Genomic DNA, 15,856 nt, shown 5'->3' with positions numbered 1-15,856 from the left:
AAAAAAGTTGTTTTGTATTTTTTTTTTTTTTTTTAGGGAGGCGATTGACTTTTTAAGGAAGTAAGGGTTGTTTACGTTTAGAAACCTAAAAATGGATTACAAAACGTGTTGAATGTAATAATGTCTGCACGGTCACGGAAATCGGATTTCTAGAATAAAAAATTCTATATAAGATTGAATTTTAAAAAATCATAGGAAATGTGGCAAACTTACATGACTCATGTCAGTTGCATACACGTAAAGTAAAAATGATATACCATGCGGAAAAACACAATTTTCGTATTATAAAATCTTTGCTTAAATTTTTCCAAAAAAATTTTTACACACAGACTAAACAATGAACTATGACACATTTTTACATACTTTTTATTTATTTATAAATAAAAAATTTATTTATAAATAAATAAAAAGCATTTTAACTTGTTCAATGCTAAATTTTGAATTTAAAAAGTTAATTTTTCGAAGAAATTGAAAAACTTTTGTAATTGTTACTGTAAATATTCAAAAATACCTTTGTTAAGAGATTTTAAGAGTCGTTTTTTTATAAGAGTGAAGCTACTTGAAATTTATAGAAAATTTCGGGGATAAATTATTAAATTCATTAACAAAAACGAAAATTTGATACCATAATTCAAATTGGTCCTACAGTTAATGCGGTTTGAAGTTTCATAAAACGTCGACTTTAAAAACCTGTTTTCTATGTTTGGGTGTATTCAGAATTTTCAGAGCAAATGAAATATCAATTAATATATTTATACATAATTCTGTATTCATATCAGAAAAAAACTTTTAAAATACCAACAACACACTTTTTACCGTACCCAGTGTGGATTTAAATAACACAAATTCTGTACTTTTAAGCACCAAGTCGCCGATTAATTTAGATTTTTATTCGGATATAAGTTTTTTAAAAACACAAACATACTTTATTCAATTAAAAAAGATTAAAAGTCTTTTAAAGCTCAAACTTAGTCTGAAAATCATTTTTCAAAACCTTAACTCCATTGAATGCAAAGTAATTAATGGTAACTTAGAAAAGCAAAAACTCAGAGCGTCAACAATTACAATTAAACATTTTACAGAAAAAAATAAGAATAAGAAAACACCACAAAATCTATAATTAAAAATATTAGTTCATTCTCCACAACATTTGTTTATCACTTCCATGATGCAGCAGCAGCTGTTTATGGTTTTCAGTGAAGAGATGGTTTTATCAGAGCAAGAATGATGTTGTTTTACATCTTTTTTCAATTGCAATTACTCCCTTTGCAAACGGGGGTTGTTGCGGTTTTATTTTTTTTGAGTCAGGGAACAAATCAAAAACGTTACAAAATTCTGTCAAATCTTTTACCCCAAATTAGGTCAAATATATTTGCATATTATAAATTATTGTGAAAAATCTGTTTCGAACAACCCTTTAAGTATGGCAAAAAGATTTTGTTAAAATTGTGTAAATTTTTAGATGCGATGGCAGGGGTAATTTAAAATATTAGTGTTTTTGGCAACGGCTACAAGTGCCATTTTATCCAAAAAAATTTGTTTTTTTTAGCTAATTTGTTTATTTACTTTATATGAAGTTAAATTTATAAAATATTGATAACTACTCAAATAAGGGAGTTTGAAACTGAAGAGTTTCCACCTTAAGGTAAAAATAAAGAAAGGCTAAAATACAACCTTTTTTTTTTTCATTTATTTTTGAAATCACGTTTTCTTAAAATAAGTAAAATTTTGCTTTTCTGTCCATCAAATATATTCTTTTTAAAACATAGGATTCTATATGTAATTATTTTTAAGAAAATAAATTTCTATAAAAATTTTTTTATAGAAATTGACAATTATAATTTCTTATTCTTGACACGTACCAATATTAATTATTATGCGCTTTAAAATTTAAATGTATTATAAATGACCGACTAAATGTAATAATAGACTGAATCGAGGATTGGGGTGTTATATATATATATATATATATATATATATATATATATATATATATATATATATATATATATATATATATATATATATATATATATATATATATATATATATATATATATATATATATATGTAAAGTTAATAAACATTAACATTATTCATTTCATTAGCTGAATAAGATCGCATGCAGGATTCTCAATACGGACGACTAAGTTGCATCTATATTATGCTAAATTATAACAAAATTAATTCGTTAAACATCATTTAATTGTGTTCATTATTTGTAACATAAATTGTTCATTAATTTTATTCAGTAGCAAATCAAAATTAATGCTATGATAAGTGCACAGAGAACATCATAAAATAATGACTTGAAAAGTTTTTTTTGATGCTTTTGCAAACGAGACCAAACCATTAACGGTGCATAGGTGCACTTTATATAGTAATATTGTGCATAACAAATATTATAAAATTACCCTTACATATTTATACCTTTAACACTATTATTAATAATACCGTTTATATAACTAATATAAACCTACCGTAACTAATATAACTAATATAACTAATATAACCTCTCTCTCTCTCTCTCTCTCTCTCTCTCTCTCTCTCTCTCTCTCTATATATATATATATATATATATATATATATATATATATATATATATATATATATATATATATATATATATATATATATATATATATATATATATATATATATATATATATATATATATAAATATATATATATATATATATATATATATATATACAGTGGTGGCGCTAAAAATTAGAGCCACCCAACATTTTTACAAATTTTCATATTCTAAAGCTGATTTTCCCTATATTTTGTAATGAGTTAAATTTACAACTATTTATTTTGGGAATATAGGATATAAATAATAGTAAATGACAAAAATATAGAAGTGTAACGTATATTTAGGAAAAATAAATAAGATATATAAGAAACTCAAATATTGTCTAAATTTCGAGGTGGCTCTAATTTTTTGAGCCACCACTGTATATATATATATAAATATTTATGTTTATAAATATATATGTTTATAAATATATATGTTTATAAATATATATGTTTATAAATATATATGTTTATATATATATATATATTTATATTTTTATGTATACAGTGGCGGCAAAAAGTCATGCAACTAACTGAAAAATAACACATTTTACTATTATACACATAAATTTTATTTAAAAAACACTAATAACTGTCCCAAATGTTAGTAACATGAAATATAAATGTCTTAAAAATAAAAATAATGATATGTTTAATATTTTGTATGACCGCCTTTGGCTTTGAGGCATGATACGCCATGGCATGGACTCGACAATGAATGTAAGGTTTCTGGGGTGATGCTTTCCCACACTTCATTCAAACATCTCCACAAATCTTCCAAACCAGTGGGTTTGGATACCTGCAGCTTTCGGAAGATGATCTCCCACAGATGTTCAATGGGATTGAGGTCAGTGCTCTGAAGAGGCCACTCCAAGAATCGTACACGTTTGGAGGTTAAGAAATCACATACCCGCTTAGCTTTGTGACAGTGTGCGTTGTCCTGCTGAAAGACAAACTCACCTCGTCTGCCAAATAAAGCACCAGCTGAAGTGAGCATGTGATCTCTTAGGATTCCAATGTACTGGTCCTGGTTCAATGCACCTACACAGCGGTACAATTGACCTACCCCAGACCATGACAGCATACTGCTGTGGTATCTTTCACCCACTCTTCTCCTCACTAAAACTCTCTTCCCACCACTAATTAATTGAAAACTGCTCTCATCACTCCAGAGAACCTGTTTCCATTGATCAATGGTCCAGCCACGATGTATCAGTGCAAATGTTCTCTGCCTCCGGCGATGATCACAAGTTAACAGTGGCTTCTTTGCAGCCACACAAGTGTTTAAACCAGCTTTCTGCAGCCTGGCTCTAACAGTCCTAACAGCCAGCCTGATTCTATATAGTCTATACAGCCTGGCAGCTATATCAGGGGCAGTTAACCGCCTATCCGCTAAGCTCATACAGACAAGGAGACAATCATCTCTAGTTGACGCCTTCTTCGGACGACCACTGCAGGATCTATCAGCCACCAATCCTGTCTCCCTGTATTTCCTCATCAGCCTAGTTACTGTTGACTTGCTTATTCCCATTTTCTAAGCCACTGCATCAAAGGTCGACCCATTCCTGACCTGCATAACCACCTGCAGCCGCTCCTCCGCAGTCAGCTTCTTCACTCCAGTCATGATAATAATTTTATAAAAATAAATCTAAAATAAAAACATTGTTTTATAATACCAAGTAATATGAAATACATCATTAAACAATATTTAGAATAAAAAATAATACCAAATAAATGCTAAGCAAGTAAAATTTGTCACCCCCAATGCCAAGTTTTAATTGCACAATTAGGCCCATATTAACCTCCATTTTCCAAAATAAAACAATAAATAATGCAACCAATGTAAAAATTACAATTAATATCCACTAAAAATCGAAAAACAAATACAAAATAACATTGACTGGTAAGTTACAAGCCCAAAATACAAATTAATAAAGTCTTATCAAATATATCAATCGTAAACAAAATTTAAAGGGACATCAGCTGATCACATAAATTAACATCTAAATTACCACAAAGTTTATTAAAATTAAAAGTCACAAAAAAATTTAAAATTCCTACACAAAGTAAACAACCTTGATATTAAAGCCTCCTCGTCTGTAGTGGTCTTCTTGGCCTTGAGGAGGTGAATTAACAAAATTTATATATATATATATATATATATATATATATATATATATATATATATATATATATATATATATATATATATATATATAATAATAATAATAATAAAGTGAAAACTAAATAATTATTATTAATAAATATTTCAATCACATAACTAATAGTTTCACGCAATAGCGATCATCAGATGTAACAATAACAAAAAGTAACGACAAACAATTATATACAAAAAATGCTATGCAGTGTCCGCTTTGATGACATTAAAGTTCTTTATTAGGAATTTATTTACATGGCGGCATTTTGACACAAGTTCGGTTTGTTTGTAAAGCAAATTTAATTGTGATGTAATAATGTGGTATTTTTCTGTCAAGCACAAATTGCAAAATTTGCCACCAGGTTTGAATGGTTCCGCTTGATCGAGAATGTTCCATTTTAATATAGGTTCTATACCTTTATTTTTCCATTCCCACACAAGATTTGAAAGTTCAGTGGAGTTGGCTTTACTTTCATAAACAAAAGAGTTTCTATGCTTATACCACCGGTCTTTGAAGGTTTTCTCAGTTAGTCCAATATAATAACATCCCTCTTCTTCTTGGTGAATTTTTATATTGCAAATGTAAATTAGATTTTTTGTAAGGCATTTTCCATTGAGTGGCATAAGGTGGTTTGCCGACAATTGCATAATTGTTTGGTATTTTCATGAGAATTAAATAATATCTTTTTATCATAAGAAGTAATAATGTTCTTGATGTTTGGAAGACAGCTATAACTAACCTTTAAGTTGTTTCGATTAAAAAGTTTGTTAAATTTGTGGCTTTTAGGGAAACATTCATCAATTGTACTCAAAAATGTTTTGGCTACATTCGTTCTGACGTTATATATATATCTATATATATATCTATATATATATATATATATTATATATATATATATATATATATATATATATATATATATATATATATATATATATATATATATATATATATATATATATATATTATATATATATATATATACATATCTATATATATATATATATATATATATATATATATATATATATATATATATATATATATATATATATATATATTATATTTTAGCTGCTGGTGTCTTATTAGTTTGACTGGAGCTTATTAGTAACTACAACTTGGATAGCTTTTTTCGCTATAAAAACATGAAACATGCATTACTGAATTTAACAAAAATTACTTAATATTTAAAATTACTTAATATTTAAATATATATATATATATATATATATATATATATATATATATATATATATATGTACTTATATATAAATATAAATATTTAAATATAAATATATATATATAAATATATATATATATACTATATATATATATATATATATATATATATATATATATATATATATATATATATATATATATATATATATATATATATAATTCAAATTCATTGTCTATACATGTGTATATACATATGTATATACACATGCATAGACAATGAATTTGAATTATATATTATATATATATATATATATATATATATATATATATAAATATACATTTATATATATATATATATATATATATATATATATAAAATTCAAATTCATTGTCTATGCATGTGTATATACACATATATATATATATATATATATATATATATATATATATATATATATATATATATATATATATATAATTCAAATTCATTGTCTATGCATGTGTATATACACATATATATATATACACATATATATATATATATATATATATATATATATATATATATATATATATATATATATAATTCAAATTCATTGTCTATGCATGTGTATATACATATACATATATATATATATATATATATATATATATATATATATATATATATTATATATATATATATATATATATATATATATATATATATATATATATAAATATATATATATGCATAGACAATAAATTTGAATTTGAAGTTAAAAGTAATAAGTCAATAGTCAAGAAGTGCAATGAATTCTTCATCAAAAGTATTATTAACATCTAAAATACAATTACAAGTGACAGCAATTTTAAAGTTAAAAGTTATATTAAGTCAACAAAATTACAATAAACACAAGCTTTCCCTAACCTAAGTATGGCATTAGATGGAGACATACTTGAGTTGAAAACGTCAATTATCTAGGTGTGGTATTAGATGATTTATTGAATTTTAAAGAACATATTGATTATATAGCAAAAAAAATATCTAAAAAAACAGGTTACCTGTGTAGAATATCTAGATTTACTACTAAATGGACTAAAATACTGGTTTTAAACACAATGATTGCACCTCACTATCAATACTGGGCCTCTCTGTTTTTAGGAACAAATGAAAATAACCTCTGAATCCTTTAGATGTTGCAACACAGAGCAATGAGATATATCCTCAAATGTATTTGGTTACACATAGTATTGATATGCATAATGAATTAAATTGGCTATCAATCAAACAAATAATACAAATACAGTAAAAGTTCTTACGTATATACATAATATTATCAAATTAGAAAATATGCCTGTATTTCAAAATATGTGGGTGAAAAATGAGGATATGCATAGTCATTACACCAGAATATCTAATGACTATTATTTTCCTCAACACAATAATAGTATTGGCTGTAATTCAATACTCTGCAAGACAATTAAATTGTATAATAATTTTTCCTTCAATGAAGAATTTTGAGAAGAGGAAATTCGAAATGGAAATCGAAAAATGCGTAATAAAGATTAAACTAGTTTATTATCAATATGAACAATATAAACATATAATATATTATACACAAATATATATGACTTATATATTTGTGTATATATAATATATTTGTATTGTTTATATTAAATATGTTTATAATGTTTATACTATATGTTTATATTGTTTATATTATGCTTATATATGTTTATATTTATACATTACTGAAATTATATTAAATATCACTTATAATAAGTGATATTTAATATATTTATTAGTAATGTAGCAACATAATTTATTTAACCTATATTTTAACCTTTATACATTTATACATTACTAAAATTATATTAAATATCACTTATAATAAGTTATATTTGATATATATATTAGTAATGTAGCAACATAATTTATTTAACCTATATTTTAACCTATATTTTACAATTTTAAATAATTTGCTAACCATATTTAAAAGTAAAATAATATATATCTATACTTTTAAGATTTATTAATAAAGTTACACAATAAATTTATTAATAAATATTATTTTATTATCAAAAATATATTATCGACAATACAATAACTGTTATTGAATTATTAATAACTATTGTTGTAAATTATAAAATATTAGATTATTAGATTATAATTTATAATACAATAATTAGGCTGAAAAGTTTTATTTACACATAAAATGTTGAATAAAGAATAATACAATTTCATTTAAAATTTAAATGCTCACATTTAAATTAAATGTAAACATTTAATGTCATACTCGCTTTAAAAATAATATACTATATCTAAACCAACACAATAACTAGGTTCAAATCAAAGAAAATGTAAATATTTTACAGGAATGGCTCCCTAATTTGATTGGACAAAATACGTGTCTCACGCGGTCCTTATCTCTAAAAATATATTTATAATATTTCATATACGTATTCTACATATATCATATAGAAGTCACTAAGTCCGGCAAACGAGAATAATATTTTTCGGACTTTGTGGACCAATTTTTCGCCATCCAATCAAAATAGGGAGACTTTCCTGTATTTAACGGCTCGTAATATTAATACGCTAATTTAATAATAGTAGTTTTCTACTGCTTTTCCACACGCGGATCAGTACTCCACGCGGTCTTTCAAGCAAGGTCTGCAATTGAATTAGAGCTGATAAATTTTTAGTTTCAACAGGAATTGATGTTATTCATTGTTTAATTTTACTATAAAATTAAAAATAAATGTTTGTTTGTTTGTTGTTGGTTGTTTGTATTTTTCTAATTTATAGCCTGTTCCTTTTCTTTAAATAAAATAAGACTGTTATTTGTGGACATGTAAGCGTATTTACATAAATTTATAATGCATATATTTCAGTATATTTCTCTGTATCTATATGTATATTTTCTTTTAGATTAAAAAATAAGGTATATAAAAATGATAAAATAAAAAATAGAGAAAAGCAGTAGAAAATAAAAAAAATTATATTGGAAGTTATTAAAAGAATGTTGTGTTATCCTTCTTTTTAAGGTATCTGAATATATATTTAGATTTTTAAATTTGTTCTTAAATGGTGTTATCTTTTTTTTACTTTAGATAAAAATATACTAACTGAAATTGCCAAAAAAAATATGGATATTATTAAATCCTAAATTAAATTGTTAGAGGTTTTTATTTTGAATAATAATTGTAATAAATTGTTTTAATTTTTGTTTAATAATTTTTGATCCAATGGTTAAGCTAATGAGTTAAATTGTAGAGGTTTATATATCATATATATTCTGAAGTAATTGCATATGATTCTTTTTTTAAAATACATTGCTTAACATTAGGCATTTTAATTTTTTTCTTTTAAATAGTTAAATAAAATTGTTTTATAGATGAGAAACCAAGTAAGGTTCAACATTGTGTATTTGTTTTTGTTACCAAATAATATCTTTTTGTAGATATTATCTATCTTTTTTATATTATTTATCTTTTTGTAGATATGTTTAACTTTAGACTATTAATATTTTGATATTTTTATTTAATTTCTTTTCTCTTTTTTTTTTGGATGGTTGATATTAGGCTTAAATAAGTTGTTAGAAGAAATACTATCAACTTAAAAATAATTGATAATTTAGTGAAATGATTAGAACTAGGCAAGCTGATATTAATTGTTGTCAAAATATAAGAAATGCTGCTTGGTAAGAAGAAATTAATTTAAACCTAAATTAGAACATGGTTAGATGAGTTGAAAGTAATTATCACATAAATGAAAGAGATAGCCTAGGCGAGATTAATTATTCTCAAAATGTACGAAATGCTCCTAGACAATCAGAATATATTGTATAGCAAGAAGTGATACTATTCTAGATTATAATTATTAAGGAGAAATGAGTCAGATCTGTCAGCGTTGCTGTGCTTAAAATTTTCTTGATGAAACACATTTTTTATGTTGTCATAATAGAAGGGTAGTTTTGCTTCCATTTCACTATTTCTGCAAAATTATTAGGAAGTTATGTATATATCTCAGTATCAATTTTTAAAAATATATTAGAATTTATTATGCCTGTCTTTATTTTGCTTTATTTACTGATAATGCGGTTTAACTTAAAAATCATAGGCCGCCATGTTTTAAAATGTGTGTCAAGTTTTTTATTGTGTAGGTAATCTTAGACCAGATCAAGATATTCCGCCAACATTATCAACTGTATATCTCTGACCCACTTGCAGCAGTTAATTTTAGAAAGTAATAACATCGCAATCAACTTTGCTTACATAATTTAATGTTTAAGTTGCAAACTATAGTTAGTGAAGTTGCTGTTGTACTTGTTGGAGATGGTTCACCTGCTTCCAGGGAGGTTATTTACCCAAAAAGTCATTTAAAAGTTTTATTGAGAATGTCAGCTAATTTAGATCCTACGGATTATAATAAATTTTAAGTTGAAATATAGTCTTTGATTAGAAAAGATTGCAATTTTTATGATTGTTTTATGTTTATTTATTATTCAGTTGTAACAATAGTAATGTTATTGGTAATATGGTAGTATGTTATGTAGTATGTAATAGTAATGTTATTGGTAATAGCGGTAGTGGTGTTGTGGTAAAGCGCTCGCTTCATAAGCGAGAGGTTCTGAGTTTAATTCCCACCGCGTCCCTCGTAGTACCGCGCTCAACTTGTTTCTCCGCGCAGCGGCCTTGTTTGTCAAGGTTCGTGTTTCGTAGTGATAGAGTTGAGAGAGGGTTATAACCACTATTAAGTAGCCTCCTCATCTGTAGTGGCTTTATCGGCCTTAAGGAGGTGAATAACAAAAAAAAAAAAAAAAAAATATGTTTAATGATAGTAGTGAAATTGAAATGGATAATATTAGACTCGATGTTATTAGTGTAAATGGTAATAGGCAACATAAAAATAGTTGTTGTCAAATAAAAGAGATAGATCTAGCTAGGATAAAATTAATCGTTGTTGAAATGCAAGAAATGCTGCTCAGCAAGCAGATAACTTACTTGCGAGAATTCAGTCTCAAGCAATGTTAATGTCTGTTAATTCCATTTTACTTTAGACATTTGAGAACAAAGCAATGTATGAATTTTTCTATTTATAGTAATATTATTTATATATTTATAGTAATATATTGAGTGATTTATAATATATTTATAATAATATTTAGATTAATAACAGTTTATAACAACAATTTATAAACAAACAATTAATAAAATAAATGGTTTTAATTTTTCTTTATAATTTCAAACATAATTGTTCTTTTTTTTATAGTTTTTTTTTTAAACATCTTCGCTTCCAACAAGGCTGCAAGCGACCACTAATTAGAGTTGGAAGTTGTCTTTGTCATTACTTGATTAGTTTGCTTACTGTTGAAACATGGTTTTAATTTTGTAAATTTAATATGATGTTTAGTTTACTCTATTAATCATTAGTCAACAGTCAGAGAGAAGCCAGAACTTAATTAAGAAATGCTGAAAGTTTTAATCAAATGCTGGGATCTTTTAATCAAGGTAAAAATAATTTTGTTTTCTGGTAACATAATAAACCAGTTACTATTATCTATTGTGTGTTTTTTTACTTTTTTTAACATTCTGCTTCGAAAACATTTTCTTTCTCTCTTTCTCTTAGATTAGAGGGAGAATTAATAAAACATATTTCTTAATATAACAATTGATAATGACCATTTATAAGAAATATCTTACAAGTTGGTTGCTATTTTCTGGTATAATTGATAACAAATTAATAACTAAAATTGTCCCTTGATTGTTCAAATATTGTAGCAAATGAAATCCTTTTAGTTCAAGTATTTTAGTTAATAAAATATCTTATTAAGTTGTGGTGTTATTTTTACGTTGTATTGTCTATCCTTTACATAATATTTTCTTTTTTAATTTTTCTGGAGACACAGTAATGTGTGCTTACAAATATCTTATGCTATGCGCTATTGTTACTGTGTTTTGTGTTGATAGAACTAGGCTGTTATAGCTATTTTTTTAATTATTTATATTTTCTGTAATATTATCCTAATTCTACTAACAATAAAATGCAAATAATACTTTTGTATTAAAAATTGTAATTTTTTTTGCATTTCTTTTTTTAGATATTTGTAGGCTTTACTTGACATTCCTTTACTGATACCTGCTGTGTTGTGACATATTTTAAAAAGAACTTAACTGATGTTAATGCAGTTTTTATGTCGTTAACTATAAGCAATGACATTGCTGATCAGGAGTCAAACTTAAGATGTTATTTATAGATAAATTTGTCTTTAATTTTTCATATTAAGTTTTTATTGTTATAAATGATTTAATTATTAATATCCAAAGAGTATTTATTCCAGTAGACGCTCAAGGTAAATTGGACTTTGTTTATAAAGACATGAGCATTAATAAAAAAATTGTTAGTTTTCAATCCTTTCCCAATGTCAAAGCGCAAAATTTGAAAAATCATTATTATCTCAAATCTCACCATAATAATTATAATCAAGAGAAGGAGAATAAACCCAAAGAAGAAGATAAAAACGATATAAATAAGGAAAAAGAAAATCCGTTAAAAAAAAGAAAATGGAGTGAAAGTACCTCAATGAATGGCGAAGTTCTGAATGGTGAAATTCTGAAATAACGAAATTTTTTAATGCATAGAAAAGTTGATACTTTTACTTTGTAAAATAATTTTATTTGATAATATCAGTTAGTATTTATAAGTAATAATTTTATTTTTCTTTATTTATAAATAGATGTTTAAATCAAAGTTTATACACCATTAATTTGATGGTATATAAATCAAGATTATTTATAACACTCTTAAATTTTAATGATTAAAATTAAAGAGTGTTAATAATAATCTTGATTTTATTAATACTATTAATATGAAGAATTGTTGTCAAAATAAATCTAAGTATATTGATAATGCAGACATGTAGTTAAAGTTAAAAAGTTTGGTGCACAGTGATTAATGAAGTACATAAAGTTCAGGTATTTATAAAATCTGATTTTTTAAATTTATTTTTAAAAAAATTTAATAATAAATTCTGTTAATAATTTATTTAGAGTTCGTCCTAATAAACGCACACCTTTGCAGCCGTTGGAAAACCTAACCAGTGGAACTGACTCTTGGACTCTTTGGAATGCTTTTACAGCACTGTTTCTTTAACCGCTGAATGTTAAAAAAAGTGAGCCACTATCGCCGATTTGTTCTCCACCATTAGTTCCAATGCATATATCTACCCCAGTTTCTTCTAAACAACATGTTGATAAAAACCAATCACAAATTTCACCTCCTAACATTTCAAATTTTTGTAAACCTTTGAAAGGCAAAGTGTCCGCATCAGCTTCAGTTGGTCCAAAAAAAGCACGAGCAAATAGTAATTGCATTTAACAGGTGTTAAACAATGCCAAGGATGCAAATGCTTATGACAGTGCACATTCTGATCCAAAATGCCAAAGTAACTTTTTATTTAATTTGTGATACATCTCTCTTTCTCTCTCTCTCTCTCTCTCTCTCTCTCTATATATATATATATATATATATTATATATATATATATATATATATATATATATATATATATATATATATATATATATATATATATATATATATATATGTATATATATATATATATATAATATATATATTTATATATATAATATATATATATATATAAATTTTTATAGGGGCTGTTGAATACAAGAAATTTAATAATGCTATGGATACAAATGATTGTGACAGTGCACATCCTGATCCAAAATGCCAAAGTAACTTTTTATTTAATTAGTAAAAATATAATAAGGTATACTCTTCCGGCTAGAAATCTATATCGGCTGGAGGTGCATACGCTTCATTAATTGCACCATCAATAACAATGTCACCTTTAATAAAAGTTGTTCATCAGTAACCTAACTACTCTATGATTCATATGTCAAAATTTAATTTTATGCTATTTTTTAGATGCTGCACATGAATTACGAAGACCAATGCCCAGAAAACATCGGATGTTTAGCTAATCTAATTTATTTGATGATTCAACAGATTCAAATTAATTTATTTTAAAAATATATTTAATTTTGATTTATATGTGTATATTTTAATTGCCTAATCCTTTTTTCGTATCTTACATGGTAACGTTTATACATCGAAATTTAACTTAAGTTTAACTTTCAACTTACAAACAAATTTTTGACTAACTGATTTCAGTTGCTTACTTATGTCACTATTTATTAAATAAAAAATTAACATTACCTATTATAAAAAACAATTTCAAAATGTTATTACTTAAGTAATAAGTTTTAAAATTGATTTTTATAACAGAAAACAATGGAAAAATTCATACTTAAGTAATGATATTTTATATTACTAAAGTAATAATATTTTTAAATTATTTTTTATAATAGGTAATATGTTAATTTTTTATTTATAAATAGTTATTAATGAAAATACCTAAGTTTAGGAATTGAAATATAAAAGGGAAGAGACAGGACTGCCAGGCGAAATTCTAAAGATCCTAAAGGTATAAGTATTTTGTGAAATGTTGTTTTAATTGTTATTCGAAGTCATTACTATTTTTTAAAATGCTTTATATAACAATGTCCCTATGTAGTTATGTAGGAATCCTTGGTATGAATATTTCCAATATTTTATGTAAATTCTTGATGGGTGCATTTAGCAATTAAGGATGCATTAGGTCAATTTATTTAGGTGCTTTTGAACGTGGTAATTCAAAACAATTGTAAGTATTATATTTCTAAGTAAAACAATTTTTGTTAATAAAGTAATGTTTTTAAATTTTTTTTTTTATAATAGGTTATATGCTAATTTTTTATTTATAAATAGTTATTAATTTAGATGTAAAAAAACTTTGGGATTTGAATAAAAGAGAAGAGGCAGGGTTGCAAGGCGAATTTCTAAAGATCCTAAAGGTATAATTATTTTGTGAAATGTTGTTTCAATTGTTTATTTGAAATCATTATTATTTTTTAAAATGCTATATATAACAATATCCCTATGTATTTATGTATTTGTATTTAAGAATCCTTGGTAATAATATTTCCAATGTTTTCTATAAACTCTTGATGGGTGCATTTAGCCATTAAAGCTGCATAAAGTCAACTTATTTAGGTGTTTTGAATGTGATAATACACTTTAAAAGCTTGTATTTTTTCCATAAGTAATAAAATTGGTAATGCATATATAGTTTGTAATATATATATATGTGTATATATATATATATATATATATATATATATATATATATATATATATATATATATATATATATATATATATATATATATATATATATACATATATACATAGATATATATTTAATTGTTATATGCGAGCTGTTGAATGCAATAAATTAAACAATGCCAAAGATATATTTTGAACGGTGCACATCCTGATCCAAAAATCCCAAGTAACTTTTTAATTAATTAGAAATGTATTAAATTTTATATTAGAAATATAAAATAATTGCTTTGTTCTCTGAAATCGAAAGTAGAAACTACGTTGATTTCTACGTTTCTAAGTTGAAATCTACTTTGTGAATTATATTATTTTACTATAACACATATCAATAATACATTTACATATATTATTGATATGTGAAAATTTAATTTTTTAGATGCACACAGTGAATTGTCAGTAAACAAAAAATGTTGGAAGTTCACCCGATCAAATTTATTTGATGATTCAACTGATCCAGATTTATTTATTTAAATAGAATATATAATTTTATTTTATATTTGTGCTTTAAATATACTTCAGTTAGTTTATCCTTTTTTCCGTAGTTATCTTACATGATATATTAACTCTTACATTAAACTGATTTTGATATTATTCCGATTTATGTTTTTGTGTAAAAATTTGTTTACGATAGTTCATCGTCTGGTCGAGCATTTGTGGCTTTTTTTAATCCTCGGGCCTAGATCAGCTGCTGACATTAGACCGCC

The 15,856-nt window shown here is 24.7% G+C and overlaps 2 long non-coding RNA genes across 2 annotated transcripts; both read left to right on the top strand.

Moving 5' to 3' along the window:
* Positions 1–12,778: 12,778 nt before the first annotated feature.
* On the top strand, positions 12,779–13,910 carry LOC136090786 (uncharacterized). The gene is made up of 4 exons (XR_010643722.1): positions 12,779–12,881; positions 12,957–13,351; positions 13,583–13,663; positions 13,857–13,910. It is a non-coding gene; the product is annotated as an uncharacterized LOC136090786 (long non-coding RNA).
* Positions 13,911–15,245: 1,335 nt separating this feature from the next.
* LOC136090644 (uncharacterized) lies at positions 15,246–15,646 on the top strand. Its single transcript, XR_010643598.1, has 2 exons — positions 15,246–15,321; positions 15,529–15,646. It is a non-coding gene; the product is annotated as an uncharacterized LOC136090644 (long non-coding RNA).
* Positions 15,647–15,856: the final 210 nt, after the last annotated feature.

Source organism: Hydra vulgaris, chromosome 14 (genome assembly GCF_038396675.1).
Source record: "Hydra vulgaris chromosome 14, alternate assembly HydraT2T_AEP".
Taxonomy (NCBI): domain Eukaryota; kingdom Metazoa; phylum Cnidaria; class Hydrozoa; order Anthoathecata; family Hydridae; genus Hydra; species Hydra vulgaris.
The sequence above is the reverse complement of the archived record's forward strand: the minus strand, read 5'-3'. Positions and strand labels throughout refer to the sequence as shown.